The sequence below is a fragment of the Oryx dammah genome, unplaced genomic scaffold (assembly GCF_014754425.2).
Source record: "Oryx dammah isolate SB20612 unplaced genomic scaffold, SCBI_Odam_1.1 HiC_scaffold_17, whole genome shotgun sequence".
NCBI classification, from domain to species: Eukaryota; Metazoa; Chordata; class Mammalia; order Artiodactyla; family Bovidae; genus Oryx; species Oryx dammah.
The window spans coordinates 76315898-76332730 of NW_024070201.1; positions in this window are offsets into that span (position 1 = coordinate 76315898).

Below are 16833 nucleotides of genomic sequence, written 5' to 3' on the forward strand. Positions count from 1 at the left end.
ATTTTAATAATTTGAGCTCTAGTTCCTCTGCCTTTTCTAAATCCAGCTTGTACATTTGGTACTTCTTGGTTCACATACTGCTGAAGACTTGCTTGAAGGATTTTGTGCATTACCTTGCTAGCTTGTGAAATGAGTGCAATTAGTAGTTTGAACATTGCTGATTAGCTGGATGCATAGTACAACCATTTTTCTTTTTGGGGTCTCCATGTCCTTATCTCACATTGAGTGATGCATTAATGTTGTTCTCAAGGACTCAGGGATCCCAAAGAATACTGAATTAGAAATCAAAAGCTATTTCCTGGCTGATCATTGAACAGTGCATTGGATAATATCTGAGATTCCTTCTGGCTCTTAGATCTAAAGAAGCCCTGTCTGTTTCCCTTGCTCTGGTAAAATTAGGTCTTCACTGTTCTACCTTAACCATAGACAAAGTGTACTTATGATTCTGCTCTATTGTGTATGGGATTAAATCCTCAGATAATATGAGATTTCATAATAAATACTTGTCTCTGTTACATATGGGATTAAATCTTCAGATAAAATGAGATTTCATAATAAATACGTGTCTGTTATTTATCAAATTAAATCTTCAGATAATATGACATTTCATAATAAATATTTATCTCCTGTAGACATATGTGCCAATCATCCTGCTCGGCCTTCTTAGAGGATACACAGGAAAGGCAGAGTGTGTGATCTCTGCTCACAGTGGTTTCCCATCTGCCCCACTCTTAGACTCTCTGCACTCCTGTTAAGGTCTATGTGTGACGTCACAAAGAAGTCACCACGCCCAGATTAGTCCCCACCACCCTGCCTTTCCAGGGTACTCCTGCTCATTCTTCAGAGTTTGGTTGAAGCAAACGCTTCTGCTGTCTCCTGCTCAGTCTTGATGGAGCTGAAGCTCCTCGTTTGTGCCCCGCTATCCCTTCCGGCGGTGAGGTCGCTGCTTTGGTCGCGTCTTGATTCTCGTGTTGCCGTCACCATGGTTGTCTCTCTCCTCCTCTAGATCAGCGATGGTTTGAAGGCAGGGAGCATGCCTTTTTCACGTCTGCATTTTTCAAAGCAGGCACTAACTAGTGTTCAGTATTTGCTTACAGAGTGAATGACTGGTTCAGTGGAAAGCTAAGGCCCAGAGTTGTGCACGCTCTACTCTGTCATATATACTTTGTGTGATGGAGATGAAGGGGGTGAGTGCAAGTCCCACTTAAACTAACCCCCCAGCTCCTATCTCACCTTAGCAGTGCCAAGCCTTGTGACTGATGTCAGTGTTATCCCTGATTGTTCTTTCTCACCTGATGAGGAGTGTCCTTAGGTCTTTAATTCTAGGTGCACTCACTTATCTTTTGATGTGCTGTTAACATTCTTGTATCATTTACATAATCTTTAAGTCAGATGATAATTGCAAAGTCTGCTAAGTAAATTCTCATGAAGGGCAAAAGGTGATTTCTGACGGCCTAACAAACTCTTCAGCTGACAACTAAAAAGACCCAAACTGTGGTTTTCTAAGAAGCATTTGCTGTTGCAAGTGGCAGATTCATGCCTTTGCATTCAGTACTGCAGTTGACCTGATTCTCATAGTTGTTTTTACCTTTTATTGCACAACTGCTGTGTTTCAAAATGTTAATTGCAATTTCTCAGCCAGTCTTAACAGTTGATCCTTAGCCCCATTGCAGATGAGTTTCAGAATAGATATGAACAGCTCAAAGTAACATAGCTGGAAAGTGACGCAACTAGGATTTCAACTTGGTTGTGGTTGGCTTCATAGCTGAAGCTTTTCTGTTTTGACACAGTGTAATTCCATTATGACTAATTTTGTTCATACCAGTTTATTGTCAACCGGCATCCTAATGACCCTCTGATTTTCCCCCTGAGTTTGAGCAGAGCCATTGGATATTTCAGAAAGGAATCTTTCTTCAATTGAGACTTCCAGAAAAACATCTATTTCTGCTTTATTGACTATGCCAAAGCCTTTGACTGTGTGGATCACAATAAACTGTGGAAAATTCTGAAAGAGATGGGAATACCACACCACCTGACCTGCCTCTTGAGAAATCTGTATGCAGGTCAGGAAGCAACAGTTAGAAATGGACATGGAACAACAGACTGGTTCCAAATAGGAAAAGGAGTACATCAAGGCTGTATAATGTCACCCTGCTTATTGAACTTATATGCAGAGTACATATGAGAAATGCTGGACTGGAAGAAACACAAGCTGGAATCAAGATTGTGGGGAGAAATATCAATCACCTCAGATATGCAGATGACACCACCCTTATGACAGAAAGTGAAGAAGAACTAAAAAGCCTGTTGATAAAAGTGAAAGAGGAGAGTGAAAATTTTGGCTTAAAGCTCAACATTCAGAAAATGAAGATCATGGCATCCAGTCACATCACTTCATGGGAAATAGATGGGGAAACAGTGGAAACAGTGTCAGACTTTATTTTGGGGGGCTCCAAAATCACTGCAGATGGTGATTGCAGCCATGAAATTAAAAGACGCTTACTCCTTGGAAGAAAAGTTATGACCAACCTAGATAGTATATTCAAAAGCAGAGACATTACTTTGCCGACTAAGGTCCATCTAGTCAAGGCTATGGTTTTTCCTGTAGTCATGTATGGATGTGAGACTTGGACTGTGAAGAAAGCTGAGTGCTGAAGAATTGATGCTTTTGAACTGTGGTGTTGGAGAAGACTCTTGAGAGTCCCTTGGACTGCAAGGAGATCCAACCAGTCCATTCTGAAGGAGATCAGCCCTGGGATTTCTTTGGAAGGAATGATGCTAAAGCTGAAACCCCAGGACTTAGGCCACCTCATGCGAAGAGTTGACTCATTGGAAAAGACTCTGATGCTGCGAGGGATTGGGGGCAGGAGGAGAAGGGGATGACAGAGGATGAGATGGCTGGATGGCATCACTGACTCGATGAACATGAGTCTGAGTGACCTCTGGGAGTTGGTGATGGACTGGGAGGCCTGGCATGCTGTGATTCATGGGGTCGCAAAGAGTCGGACACGACTGAGCAACTGAACTGAACTGAACTGAACTGAACCACATTAACCATTAGTTTTACTCCTGGGTATATACCCAAGGAAAACAAAACCACTAATTCCAAAACGATATATGCACTGGAATGCTCACTGCAACATTGTTTATAATTGCCAAGCTATGGAAGCAACCTATATGCCCATCCATAGATAGATGAATAGATAAAAATGTAGCATATGGGGAAGTTTTATAATCATAGTCTCAGTTTCAATACTTGTGATTAGTCTGTTTATATTTTCTGTTTCATCATGCTTCAGTCTTGGAAGATTGTTCATTTCTAAGAATTTGTCCAGTTATTCTAGGTTGTCCATTTTATTGGCATGTTGTTTGTAGTTTCTTGCAATAGTCTCTTATGATTCTTTTTATTTCTAGGGTGTCTGTTGTAACTTCTTTTTCATTTATCTCTTCATCAGTTTGAGCCCACTTCCTTTTTTACTTGATGAGTCTGGCTAGAAGTTTATCATTTTTGTTTATCTTCTAAAAGAACCACTTCTAGTTTCACTGAGTTTTTTTTTTTTCTATCATTTTCTTCCTTTCTATTTCATTTATTTTTGTCCTGATCTTTTTGATTTCTTCCCTTCTGCTAACTTTGAATTTTGCTTGTTCTTTCTCTAGTCCTTTAAGTATAACATCAGGTTTTCCCAAGTTTGTGATTTTCCTTCCTTCCTGAGGTGAGACTGTGTCGCTGTAGCTTTTTCTCTTAGAACTGCTTTTGGTGCATCCTATAGGTTTTGGATGACTGTGCTTTCATTTTCATTTGTCTCCAAGTGTTGTTTGTTTGATTTTCTGTTTTATTTCTTCTGTGATCCACTAGTTGTTTAGTAGCATATTATTTAGCCTCCACCTGCTTTACAGTTTTTTTTTTTCTCTCTCTCTTGTAGTTGATATCTAATCTCATAGTATTGTGGTTGGGGCAGATGCTTGATGTGATTTTGATTTTCTTAAATTTACTGAGGTTTGCTTTGTGGCCCAGCATGTGGTGAATCTTGGAGAATGTTCCCTTGTGCACATGAGAAGAATGTATATTCTGCTACTTCCGGGTGGAACGCTCTATAAGTATCAATTACGTCTATCTGGCTTAACAAGTGACTTAAGTTCTGTGTTTCCTTATTTGTTTTCTGGATGGTCTGTCCATTACTGTGTTACTGTCATTCTCCCTTCTCCTTTTTGGCTGTGTTTGGCTTACGTATTGGGATGCTCTTATGGTGGGTGTGTATATGTTGACAATTATTGTATCTTCTTGGGTTGATCACTTGATCATTATGTCGTGTCCTTCTTTGTCTTTTTTAATGGTCTTTATTCTAACATCTATTTTTTCTCATGTGAGTATTGCCACTGCATCTTTCCTTTGATTCACATGTGCATGGACTCCCCTTTTCCATTTCTTCACTTTCCGTCTGTATCTGTCCCTAGGCCTGAAGTGGATCTCTTAAAGACAACATGTATACAGGTCTTGTGTTTTTATCCATTCAGCCAGTCTGTGTCTTTTGGTTGGAGCAGTTAATCCATTTATGTTTAAAGTAATTATTGATATCCGTGTTCTTATTGCCATTTTTGGTAATTGTTTTGGATTGTTTCTGTAAGCCTTTCCCCCTCCTTTCCTCTTTTTTCCTCTTCTCTGTGATTTGATGGCTAACTTTAGTGTCATGTTTGAGTTCCTTTTTCTTTATTTGTGTGTATCTGTTGTATTGGGTTGGCCAAAGTGTTTATTTGGATTTGTCTGAAGACCTGAATGAACTCTTTGGCCAACCCAACAGATTTTTGGTTTCAGGTTACCATGAGGTTTTGATATAGCAGTCTATATATAAACAAGGTTGCTTTAAGTTGTTGGTCTTTTAATTCTAAATGCATTTCCAATACTGCATTTCTGCTCTCCTCTATCACAGTTGCTGCTTTTCATATTATATTTGTATGCAAATGGTTTCACACCTTTCCAGTAGTCATGCAGAAATGTGGAGTTGGACCATAATGTAGGTTGAGCATTGAAGAACTGATGTTTTCAAACTGTGGTGTTGGAGAAGACTCTTGAGAGTCCCTTGGACATCAAGGAGATCAAACCAGTCAATCCTAAAGGAAATCAATTCATTGGAGGGGGATGGAGAGGAAATTCTTAAGGAAATCCCTCATTGGAGGGACTGATACTGAAGCCTAAACTCCAATACTTTGGCCACCTGATGGAAAAAGCCAAGTCGTTGGAAAAGACCCTGCTACTGGGAAAGACTGAGGGCAGGAGAAGAAGGGGGAACAGAGGATAAGATGGTTGGATGGCATCATTGACTCAATGGGCAGGAATTTGAGCAAACTCTGACAGATAGTGAAGGACAGGGAAACCTAGCATTCTGCAGTCCATGAGGTCACAAAGAATCAGGCATGATTTGGCAACTAAACAATGGCAACAACTCTATGTTTGCCTTTACTGGTGAGCTTTTCCATTTGTAAATTTCTTGTTTCTGGTTGTGATCATTTGTGTGTGTATGTGTGCTTAGAGAAGTTCCTTTAACATTTGTTAGCAAAGCTGTTCTGGTGGTGCTGAATTGCCTTAGCTGTTGCTTGTTTATAAATCTTTTGATTTCTCCATCAAACTTGAGTGTGAGCCTTGCTGGTTAGAGTATTCTTTGTTCTAGGGCCTTTGATTTCATTATTTTAATATGTCATGCCACTCCCTTTTGGCCTATAGAGTTACTGCTGATAAATCACCTGATAATCTTATGGAGTTTCCCTTGTATATTATTTGTTGCTTTTAATAATTTTTCTTTGCCTTTAATTTGGTCAATTTGCTTACTGTGTGTCTCAGTGTGTTCCTATTTGGGTTTATTCTACCTGGGACTCTGCTGCCTGTACTTAATTGAATGTTTCCTTTCTCATGTTAGGGAAGTTTTCAGCTATTATGTTTTCAAATACTTTTTTTCAGGTCCTTTCTCAGGTTATTTGTTTAACCTTATAACAGCATACCTTAACAGCATAACTTGCCTCATATAGGAAACATTTGAAGTTGTTTTTCAGTCACATTTGGAGTAAGAATTAAATAAAATTTAAAAACTTTTTCAAAGAAAGGCACTTTCCTGCTCCCTAGATTGACCTTCTACATTTAATAAGACTTTCAGTGTTTCCCCTGCCTGTTTGCAATCTCACTCTGGTATTGTTCCACAACAGACAGAAACCAAAGAACCATGGCCTCTCAAAGAGGCAAGCTCAGGGGGAAAGCAGCTCTGCAGCTGCTTGCACCTTGGTGTCAGATAATCGCTCATAATTCATCTGCATATCTTATCAGAAAGGAGTCTAATTATCTTCTCCCTCTAAAAATTCTCTGGAGAGAAATCTTTCCTCCCCTCCCTAAGAAAAGTAATAACTTTGAGCTTAATTTCACCTTGGAGAAGCAGGAGAGAGAGAGAGAGAATTTTTTTCATGTAAATAGTTTTTTTTTTTTTTTTTAAACCCTGGTTTTCTCATTTTATAGAGGTTTTCTCATTTTATAGAAATATTTAAAGTACTTAGACCCTAAACACAATATGCTATCAAGGAAGCCCAATATGTGTTCAGTGGTATAAATTAAGTTCTAATTCATGTATTTCTTCCCTTGAACTCCATTTCTCCCCATCTAAGCTGACTGGGGGAGGCTTAACTTAAACTGTATATTATGATGTCATATTACATAACATTTTCTCTGTGTGTTTGTGTGTGTGTGTGTCTGTGAGTGTGTATAGCTTTAACATAATGAGGTGGAGAGAAGCGTTTTCTCCCAATCACTTTGGCTAATGTCAGCTTAGAGGAGTAATTCAGGCCTCTCAATGGCAAAGTTTCTAGTGTTCACTATCTGGTTGATTACTTCAGTTTCTTGCTACACAGATGTAGACTGAATTAATGAGGTGTACAAACTGGGAGATTTATATACAATATTACAGACATTGTACAAGGTAGTCTTTAAAGATTCTGCTTTGCACTTAAGAGCTTACCAGAGATGTCCAAGATGTGAATTTGGAGAGACATTTGCTTTCTGTGAGATCCATTCCCACCCACCCCCCACCCCACGTGTGTTATATTTCTCATCTACCTGGTGTTTGAGGAAATAGAGTTTTGTGCAGGTGCTGCTTTCATGGGTCAGGGAATTGAAGATGATCAAATGATTCATTTCAAGGTAAGGGACTGAAATCAACCCTCTGATTGTTCTCAATTGGAATATATATATATTTTACCCAGAATGAAGAAAACTGATTTCTGATAAGCCAGAGCAGTAAGCAAAGAGTAAATCAGGTGAACCTGGAGTATTACTGCATTAGATAGTTAAAAGTACAAGGCAGGGAATGTGCCTTGTTCAAATTTTTACCTTGCAGTACCATATAGCGGGCAATCAACTGATGGTATTTTTCAGTATCCATAATAGCAATGGCTTTAGCTTAAAAAACACTTTGAAATGCACCAGTGTCTTTAATATTTATTACTCAGTACAAATGCCAGTAGATCAAAGCTTGGCATATGATCCTTATTTTGCAAATAAGGAAACAGATTTTGATAATTTAAGAAATTGCTCCAAGTCACAGATCAGTTCAGTTCAGTTGCTCAGTTGTGTCCGACTATTTGTGACCCAAAGGACTACAGCATGCTAGGCTCCCCTGTCTATCACCAACTCCTGGAGCTTACTCAGATTCATGTCCATCAAGTCAGTGATTCAATCCAGCCATCTCATCCTCTGGCGTCCCCTTCTTTTCCTACCTTCAGACTTTCCCAGAATCAGGGTCTTTTCCAATGAGTCAGTTCTTCGCATCAGGTGGCCAAAGTATTGGAGTTTCAGCTTCAACATCAGTCCTTCCAATGAATATTCAGGACTGATTTCCTTTAGGATTAATTGGTTGGATCCCCTTGCAGTCCAACGAACTCTCAAGAGTATTATCCAATACCACAGGTCAAAATCATCAGTTCTTTGGTGCTCAGCTTTCTTTATCCTTTAACTCTCACATCCATACATGACTCCTGGAAAAATCATAGTATGACTATACAGGACTTTGTTGGCAAAGTAATGTCTCTGGTTTTTAATATGCTCTCTAGGTTGGTCATTGCTTTTCTTTCAAGTAGCAAGCATCTTTTAGTTTCATGGCTGCAGTCACCATCTGCAGTGATTTTGGAGAAAATGTAAAGTCTCTCACTGTTTCCATTATTTCCCCATCTGTTTGTCATGAAGTGACGGGACTTCATGCCATCATCTTAGTTTTTTGGATGTTGAGTTTTAAGCCAAGTTTTTCACTCTCCTCTTTCACTTTCATCAAGAGGCGCTTTAGCTCTTCTTCGCTTTCTACTATAAGGGTGGTGTGCTCTGCATTTCTGAGGTTATTGATATTTCTTCCAGCGATCTTGATCCCAGATTGCTCTTCATCCAGCCTGGTATTTCACATGATGTACTCTGCATATAAGTTAAATAAGCATGGTAGCAATATACAAATAAGCAGCCTTGCTGTACTCCTATCCCAAATTGAAACCAGTCTGTTGTTCCATTTCCAGTTCTAACTTGCTTGTTGACCTGCTTACAGATTTCCCAGGAGGCAGGTGAGGTGGTCTCGTATTCCCGTCTCTTCAAGAATTTTCCAGTTTATTGTGATCCACACAGTAGAAGACTTTGACATAGTCAATAAAGCAAAAGTAGTTGTTTTTTCTGGAACTCTTGCTTTTTCGATGATTCAATGGATATTTGCAATTGGATCTCTGGTTTTTCTCCCAGTTCTAAATCCAGATGGCATATCTGGATGTTCACAGTTCACATACTGTTGAAGCCTCTTTTGGAGAATTTTGAGCATTACTTTGCTAGCATGTGAGATGCGTGCAATTGTGCAGTAGTTTGAACATTCTATGGCATTGCCTTTCTTTGGAATTGGAATGAAAACTGACCTTTTCCATTCCTGTGGCTACTGCTCAGTTTTCCAAGGCACAGAGCAGGTATTTATTAGTGCCTCTGAGGGCTGGCAACAGCTCTCCCATATTTCAGTTTATTCTTTTTGCTCTGCCTCTGCTGCTCTCATTTTTTCTGATGTTTGAAAGAAACATGATTGAATGAATGATGGATGGGGTAATATGCCATGTCTCCAGATTGAAAAGATTACCCTGGTAACCTTATTTAAGTTCTGCTTAATTAATAATACCCTGTTTATCTAACTTCTATGAAGAGTACATCATGTGAAATGCTAGGCTGTACTTTTCAGCCTCCTTCTTTGACTTCTATGCAGAGAATATTAAGCAATATGCCAGGATGGATGATGCACAAGCTGAAATCAAGATTGCCAGGAGAAATTTTAACAGCTTCAGATATGTAAACAATACCACTTATATGGCAGAAGGTGAAAAAGAACCAAAGAACCTCTTGATGAAGGTGAAAGAGGAGAGTCAGAAAGCTGTCTTAAAACTCAGCATTCAAAAAATGAAGATCATGCCATTGATCCTGTCAGTTTCAGTTCAGTCGCTCAGTCGTGTCTGACTCTTTGTGACCCCATGGGCTGCAGCACTCCAGGCCTCCTTGTCAATCACCAACTCCCGGAGTTTACTCAGACTCATGTCTGTTGAGTCCATGATGCCATCCAACCATCTCATCCTCTGTTGTCCCTTCTCCTCTAGCCTTCAATCTTACCTAGCATCAGGATCTTTTCAAGTGAGTCAGCTCTTCGCATCAGGTGGCCAAAGTATTGGAGTTTTAGCTTTAGTTCAGTCCTTCCAATGAACATTCAGGGCTGATCTCTTTAGGATGGACTGTTTGGATCCCCTTGCAGTCCAAGCGACTCTCAAGAGTCTTCCCCAACACCACAGCTCAAAAGTATCAACTCTTCGGTGCTCAGCATTCTTTATACTACAACTCTCACATCCATACATGACTACTGGAAAACCATAGCCTTGACAAGACGGACCTTAGGTGGCAAAGTAATGTCTGAGTTTTAATATGCTGTCTAGGTTGGTCATAACTTTCCTTTCAAGGAGTAAATGTCTTTTTACTTCATAGCTGCAATCACCATCTGCAGTACTTTTAGAGCCCGAAAAATAAAGTCTGCCACTGTTTCCCTAACTATTTGCCATGAAGTGATAGAAATGGATGCCATGATCGTTGTTTTCTGAATGTTGAGCTTTCAGCTAACTTTTTCTCCTCTTTCACTTTCATCAAGAGGCTTTTTAGTACTTCTTCACTTTCTGCCATAAGGGTGGTGTCATCTGTATACCTCTCCCAGAAATGTTAATTCCAGCTTGTGCTTCTTCCAGCCCAGCATTTCTCATGATGTACTCTGCATATAAGTTAAGCAGGGTGACAATATACAGCCTTGACGTACTCCTTTTCCTATTTGGAACCAGTCTGTTGTTCCATGTCCAGTTCTAACTGTTGCTTCCTGACCTGCATACAGATTTCTCAAGAGGCAGGTCAGGTGGTCTAGTATTCCCGTCTCTTTCAGAATTTTCCACAGTTTATTGTGATACACACAGTCAAAGGCTTTGGCATAGTCAATCAAGAATAAATAGGTGCTTTTTCTGGAACTCCCTTGCTTTTTCGATGATCCAGCCGATGTTGGAACTTGATCTTTCATTCCTCTGCCTTTTCTAAAACCAGCTTGAACATGTGAAAGTTTATGGTTCATGCAATGTTGAAGCCTGGCTTGCAGAATTTTGAGCATTACTTTACTAGCATGTAAGATGAGTGCAATTGTGTGCTATTTTTGAGCATTCTTTGGCATTGCCTTTCTTTGGGATTGGAATGAAAACTGACCTTTTCCAGTCCTGTGACCACTGCTGAGTTTTCCAAATGTGCTGGCATATTGAGTGCAGCACTTTCACAGCATCATCTTTTAGGATTTGAAATAGCTCCACTGGAATTCCACCCCCTCCACTAGCTTTGTTCATAATGATGCTTCCTGAGGCCCACTTGAATTCACATTCCAGGATGTCTGGCTCTAGGTGAGTGATCACACCATCATGATTATCTGGGCTGTGAATATCGTTTCTGTACAATTTTTCTGTGTATTTTTGCCGCCTCTTCTTAACATCTTCTGCTACTGTTAGGTCCATATCATTTCTGTCCTTTATTGAGCTCATCTTTGCATGAAATGTTCCCTTGGTATCTGTAACTTTCTTGAAGAGATCTCTAGTCTTTCCCATTCTGTTGTTTTCCTCTATTTCTTTGCAGTGATCACCAAGGAAGGCTTTCTTATCTCTCCTGGCTATTCTTTGGAACTCTTCATTTAAATGGGTACATTTTCCTTTTCTCCTTTGCCTTTTGTTTCTCTTCTTTTCACAGCTATTTGTAAGGCCTCCTCAGACAGCTATTTTGCTTTCTTTGCATTTCTTTTCCATGGGGATGGTCTTGATCCTTGTCTCCTGTACAAACCTCTGTCCATAGTTCATCAGGCACTCTGTCATATCTGATCCCTTAAATCTATTTCCCATTTTCACTGTATAATCATAAGAGATTTGATTTAGGTCATACATGCATGATCTATTGGTTTTACCTATTTTGTTCAAATTAAGTCTGAATTTGGCAATAAGGAGTTCATGATCTGAGTCACAGTCAGCTCCCATCTTGTTTCTGCTGACTGATGGAGCTTCTCCATTTTTAGCTGCAAAGAATATAATCAATATGATTTCAGTGTTGACCATCTGGTGATGTCCATGTGTATAGTTTTCTTTTGTGTTGTTGGAAGAGGATGTTTGCTATGACCAATGTGTTCTCTTGGCAAAACTCTGTTAGCATTTTCCCTGCTTCATTCTGTACTCCAAGGTCAATTTGCCTGTTACTCCAGGGGTTTCTTGTCTTCCTAGCTTTGCATTCTAGTCTCCTATAATGAAAAGGACACGTTTTTGAGTGTTAGTTCTAGAAGGTCTTGTAGGTCTTCATAGAACCATTCAACTTCTGCTTCTTCAGCGTTACTGATAGGGGCATAGTCTTGGATTACCATGATACTGAATGGTTTGCCTTGGAAACAAACAGATCATTCTGTCATTTATGAGGTTGCATCGAAGCACTGCATTTCAGACTCTTTTCTTTACTATGATGGCTACTCTATCTCTTCTAAGGGATTCTTGCCCACAGTAGTACATATAGTCTTCATCTGAGTTAAATTCACCCATTCCAGTACATTTTAGTTCACTAATTTTTAAAATGTCGATGTTCACCCTTGCCATCTCCTGTTTGACCACTTCCAATTTGCCTGATTCATGGACCTAACATTCCAGATTCCTATGCAATATTGTTATTTACAGCATTGGACCTTGCTTCCATCACCAGTCACATCAACAACTAGGTAATGTTTTTGCTTTGGCTTCGTCTGTTCATTCTTTCTGGAGTTATTTCTTCACTGATCTCCAGTAGCATTTTTGGTACCTACTGACCTGGGAGCTCATCTTTCAGTGTCCTATATTTTTGCCTTTTCATCCTGTCCATGGGGTTCTCAAGGGAAGAATACTGAAGTGGTATGCCATTCCCTTATCCAGTGGACCACATTTAATCAGAACATTCTACCACGCCCTACAGGGCATGGCTCATAGTTTCATTGAGTTTGACAAGGCTGTGGTCCATGTAATTAGATTGGTTAGTTGTCTGTGATTGTGATTTTCAGTCTGTCTACCCTCTGATGGAGAGGGATAATAGGCTTATGAAAGTTTCCTAATGGGAGACACTCACTGCAGGGGAAATTGGGTCTTGTTCTGATGGGTGGGGTGGATTTTATGTGGGGTGGAAGAAAAGGAAGAAAATCAGAGTGACTTCAACATCTTTGGCTTGAGTAACTAGAAAAATGAAAATATTGATAATTAATATGTGGCTCCTCTCTTCATAGAATTCTTCAGGAAAGATTACTGGAGTGGGTAAGCCATTCACTTCTCCAGGGTATCTTCCTGACCCAGGAATTGAACCTGGGTCTCTTGCATTGAAGGCAGATTCTTTAACATCTGAACCACCAGGGAAACCCAATATGTGGAAGGCTATAAACGGGTCAGGTTAAGAGAGGATGATCAAGAATTTGATTTGGGACATATTCATTTTGAGATGCCTATAAAATACCCAATATTATTTGCTGAATAGGTATGTGGAGTGTGTGTTTAGGAAGACTTCTACTGGATATATTAATCTGAGAGTCAAACCCATATGACAATGAAATTAGATGAGCTAATCAAGGGACTAATTATAGACAAAAACAAAACTTAATAACACAACAGAGACCTTTCCCAGCATTCCAGACCCTTAAATCCAACTTTATACTGGATGTCTCTTTAGATATCCTGCAAGCATCTCAAATTCAGCATGTCCAAAACACAGTGCTAGTTTTGACCCATCCAAAAGCTTGCTGAGTAATCACCATGCTAATAGGTAGTTCAATTATTTTAATAATAATATTCTTATTATGTATCTTGAATAGTAAAAAATCTTCCTGCCATGCAAGAGATCTGGTTTTGATCCTTGGATGGGAAAGATCCCCTGGAGAGGGACTGGCTACCCACTCCAGTATTCTTTCCTGGAGAATGCCATGGACAGAGAAGTCTGGCAGACAGTCCAAGGGGTCAGAAACCACTGAGTGACTAACACTTTCACAGGCATTATTTTAACCCTCACAATGCCATTTGGAGATTATTGCTATTTTGTTTCTATTGAAAATAAAGAAAAGTGAGGTTAGGAAGTTTTAATAAATTAACCAGTGATGCACAGCTAGTTAAGTGAAGTAGTTGAGCGAAGATTCCAGCTCTCTTGTATCCAGAACTCATATTCATAACCACCATGTTATATAGTATCTTGATATTCAAAAAAATAAGTCTGGAATTTATTATGAATCCTCAAAACCATGATTTATCACATTGTTTTGGATCATGGAAGTTCCCTAGAAATATACACATTTGCAAAGAGATTCAATATTTTGTGTACAGTTTCAAAGTTTCAAAGGCACCCTAAAATCTATGCAAGAACTATCACCACTTAAAGATCAAAGACCTCTGAAAGAGTTTTTGCATTCTGTCCCTCACATTTTCTGTCATAAACTACAATAAACATTTACTAAAAAAATTTAAGTGATTCAGACTTTATTTTTATTTTAGGATATTGGATTCATATAGGTAATAAATAAATACTATACAGCTTATTTCAAACTTCATTTCTACCTCTAGTCCATCTCACGTGCCAATACCTAATATTTGCATAATAACTTCTATTACTCTCTTGGGTCTCTATTGAGAGCCTAATATAAACACAACCATAAATGTATTTATTTGTCCACACACCAATCTCTTTCTTACATAAAGTTAATGAAGCAGAAGATATTAAGAAGAGGTGGCAAGAGAACAGAGAAGAACTATACAAAAAAGATCTTCATGAACCAGATAATTACAATGGTGTGATCATTCACCTAGAGCCAGACATCCTAGAATGCAAGGTCAAGTTGGCCTTAGGAAGCATTTCTTTGAACAAAGCTAGTGGACGTGATGGAAATCCAGTTGAGCTACTTCAAATCCTAAAAGATGATGCTGTGAAAGTGCTGCACTCAGTATGCCACAAATTAGAAAACTCAGCAGTGGCCACAGGACTGGAAAAGGTCAGTTTTCATTCCAATCCCAAAGACAGCAATGTCAAAGAATGCTCAAATTACCACATAATTGCACTCATCTCACACTCTAGCAGAGTAATGCTCAAAATTCTCCAAGCAAGGCTTCATGAACTGTGAACTTCCAGATGTTAAAGGTTGATTTAGAAAAGACAGAGGAACCAGAGATCAAATTGCCAACATCTGCTGGATCATCAAGGAGGCAAGAGAGTTCCAGAAAAAAAAAATCAACTCCTGTTTTATTGACTGTGCCAAAGCCTTTGACTGTGTGGATCACAATAAACTGTGGAAAATTCTACAAGAGATGGGAATACCAGATCACCTGACATGCCTCTTCAGAAATCTGTATGCAGGTCAGGAAGCAACAGTTAGAACTGGACATGGAACAACAGACTGGTTCCAAATAGGAAAATGAGTATGTCAAGGCTCTATATTGACACCCTGTTTATTTAACTTCTATGCAGAGTACATCATGAGAAATGCTGGGCTGGAAGAAGCACAAGCTGGAATTAAGATTCCCGGGAGAAATATCAATAACCTCAGATATGCAGATGACACCACCCTTATGCAGAAAGTGAGAAAGAACTAAAAAAGCCTCTTGATGAAAGTGAAAGAGGAGAGTGAAAAAGTTGGCTTAAAGCTCAACATTCAGAAAACAAAGATCATGGCATCCATTCCTATCACTTCATGGCAAATAGATGGGGAAACGGTGGAAACAGTGACTGACTTATTTTTCTGGGCTCCAAAATCACTGCAGATGGTGATTGCAGCCATGAAATTAAAAGATGCTTACTCCTTGGAAGGAAAGTTATGACTAACCTAGACAGCATATTAAAAAACAGAGACATTACTTTGCCAACAATTTCCTTCTAGTCAAGGCTATGGTTTTTCCAGTAGTCATGCATGGATGTGAGAATTGGACTATAAAGAAAGCTGAGTGCTGAAGAGTTGAAGCTTTTGAACTGTAGTGTTGGAGAAGACTCTTGAGAGTCCCTAGGACTGTAAGGAGACTCAACCAGTCCATCCTAAAGGAGATTAGTCCTAGGTGTTCACTAGAAGGACTGTTGTTGAAGCTGAATCTCCAATACTTTGGCCACCTGATGGGAAGAGCTGACTCATTGGAAAAGACCTAATGTTGGAAAAGTTTGAAGGCGAGAGGAGAAGGGAACAACAGAGGATGAGATATTTGGATGTCATCACAGACTCAATGGACATGAGTTTGTGCAAACGTTAGGAGTTGGTGTTGGACAGGGAGTCCTAGCGTGCTGTGGTTCATGGGGTTGCAAAGGGTCGGAAACAACTGAGGGACTGAACTGAACTGAACAGATAGGAATAATTCTCGAGATTGCTTAGTTAATCCTGACAGTATTTTGCTCAATCAAAAAGCCAGGTTGGTTATTATGAGCTTCTAAGTGTTATTTTTGTTGCAATTAGAGAAAGGCTTACTACAGTGGTTTTTCAAGTCAGGAGCTGAATTGCTAACTTGTCCTTTGAATCCTAGTTATTGTCCACCCTGATAAACACTGTCTCAAAGAGAGAGGTCAATCATTCAGAGAAGCAGTAGTTTTAGTGAATTTGAGTTCATCAGCAGCAACTTAGGAGAAGTTCTTGCAAGAAGCAAGATTCTGTGCTTCTGCAAGCAATCCTTCACAGAGACATTATAGGCACTTTGTGATGTATGTTCTAACTTGACTCAAAATCCTTTTCATTTCAGCTGCTGGCAAGTTCATCAAGTGAAGTCCTTTAATCTGAGTAGAGAACCACGTACAACAGTGGTCTTGAGCTTATATGTGGCCAGCACCCACATTAGCAGCCAATGTCTAGAATATCCAGCTTTAACTTAACTGGCAGGAGGAAAGCAGTGATTCTCCCTTTTGTGTTTGAGAACATCATCACTGAGGCAGGAAAGAGAATCTTCTACCTCTAGCAACAGAGACTAGTCAACCATCATTTGGATGTATTAATACTTTTGGATGTGCTTAGTACTCTTGCCTGGAAAATCCCATGGACAGAGGAGCCTGCTGGGCTGCAGTCCATGGGGTTGTGAAGAGTCGGGCACGACTGAGCAACTTCACTTCTACTTTTCACTTTCATGCATTGGAGAAGGAAATGGCAACCCACTCCAGTGTTCTTGCCTGGAGAATCCCAGGAACAGGGGAGCCTGGTGGGCTGCCGTCTATGGGGTCGCACAGAGTCGGACACGGCTGAAGCGACTTAGCAACAGCAGTGGCAACCAAGTCTGGCC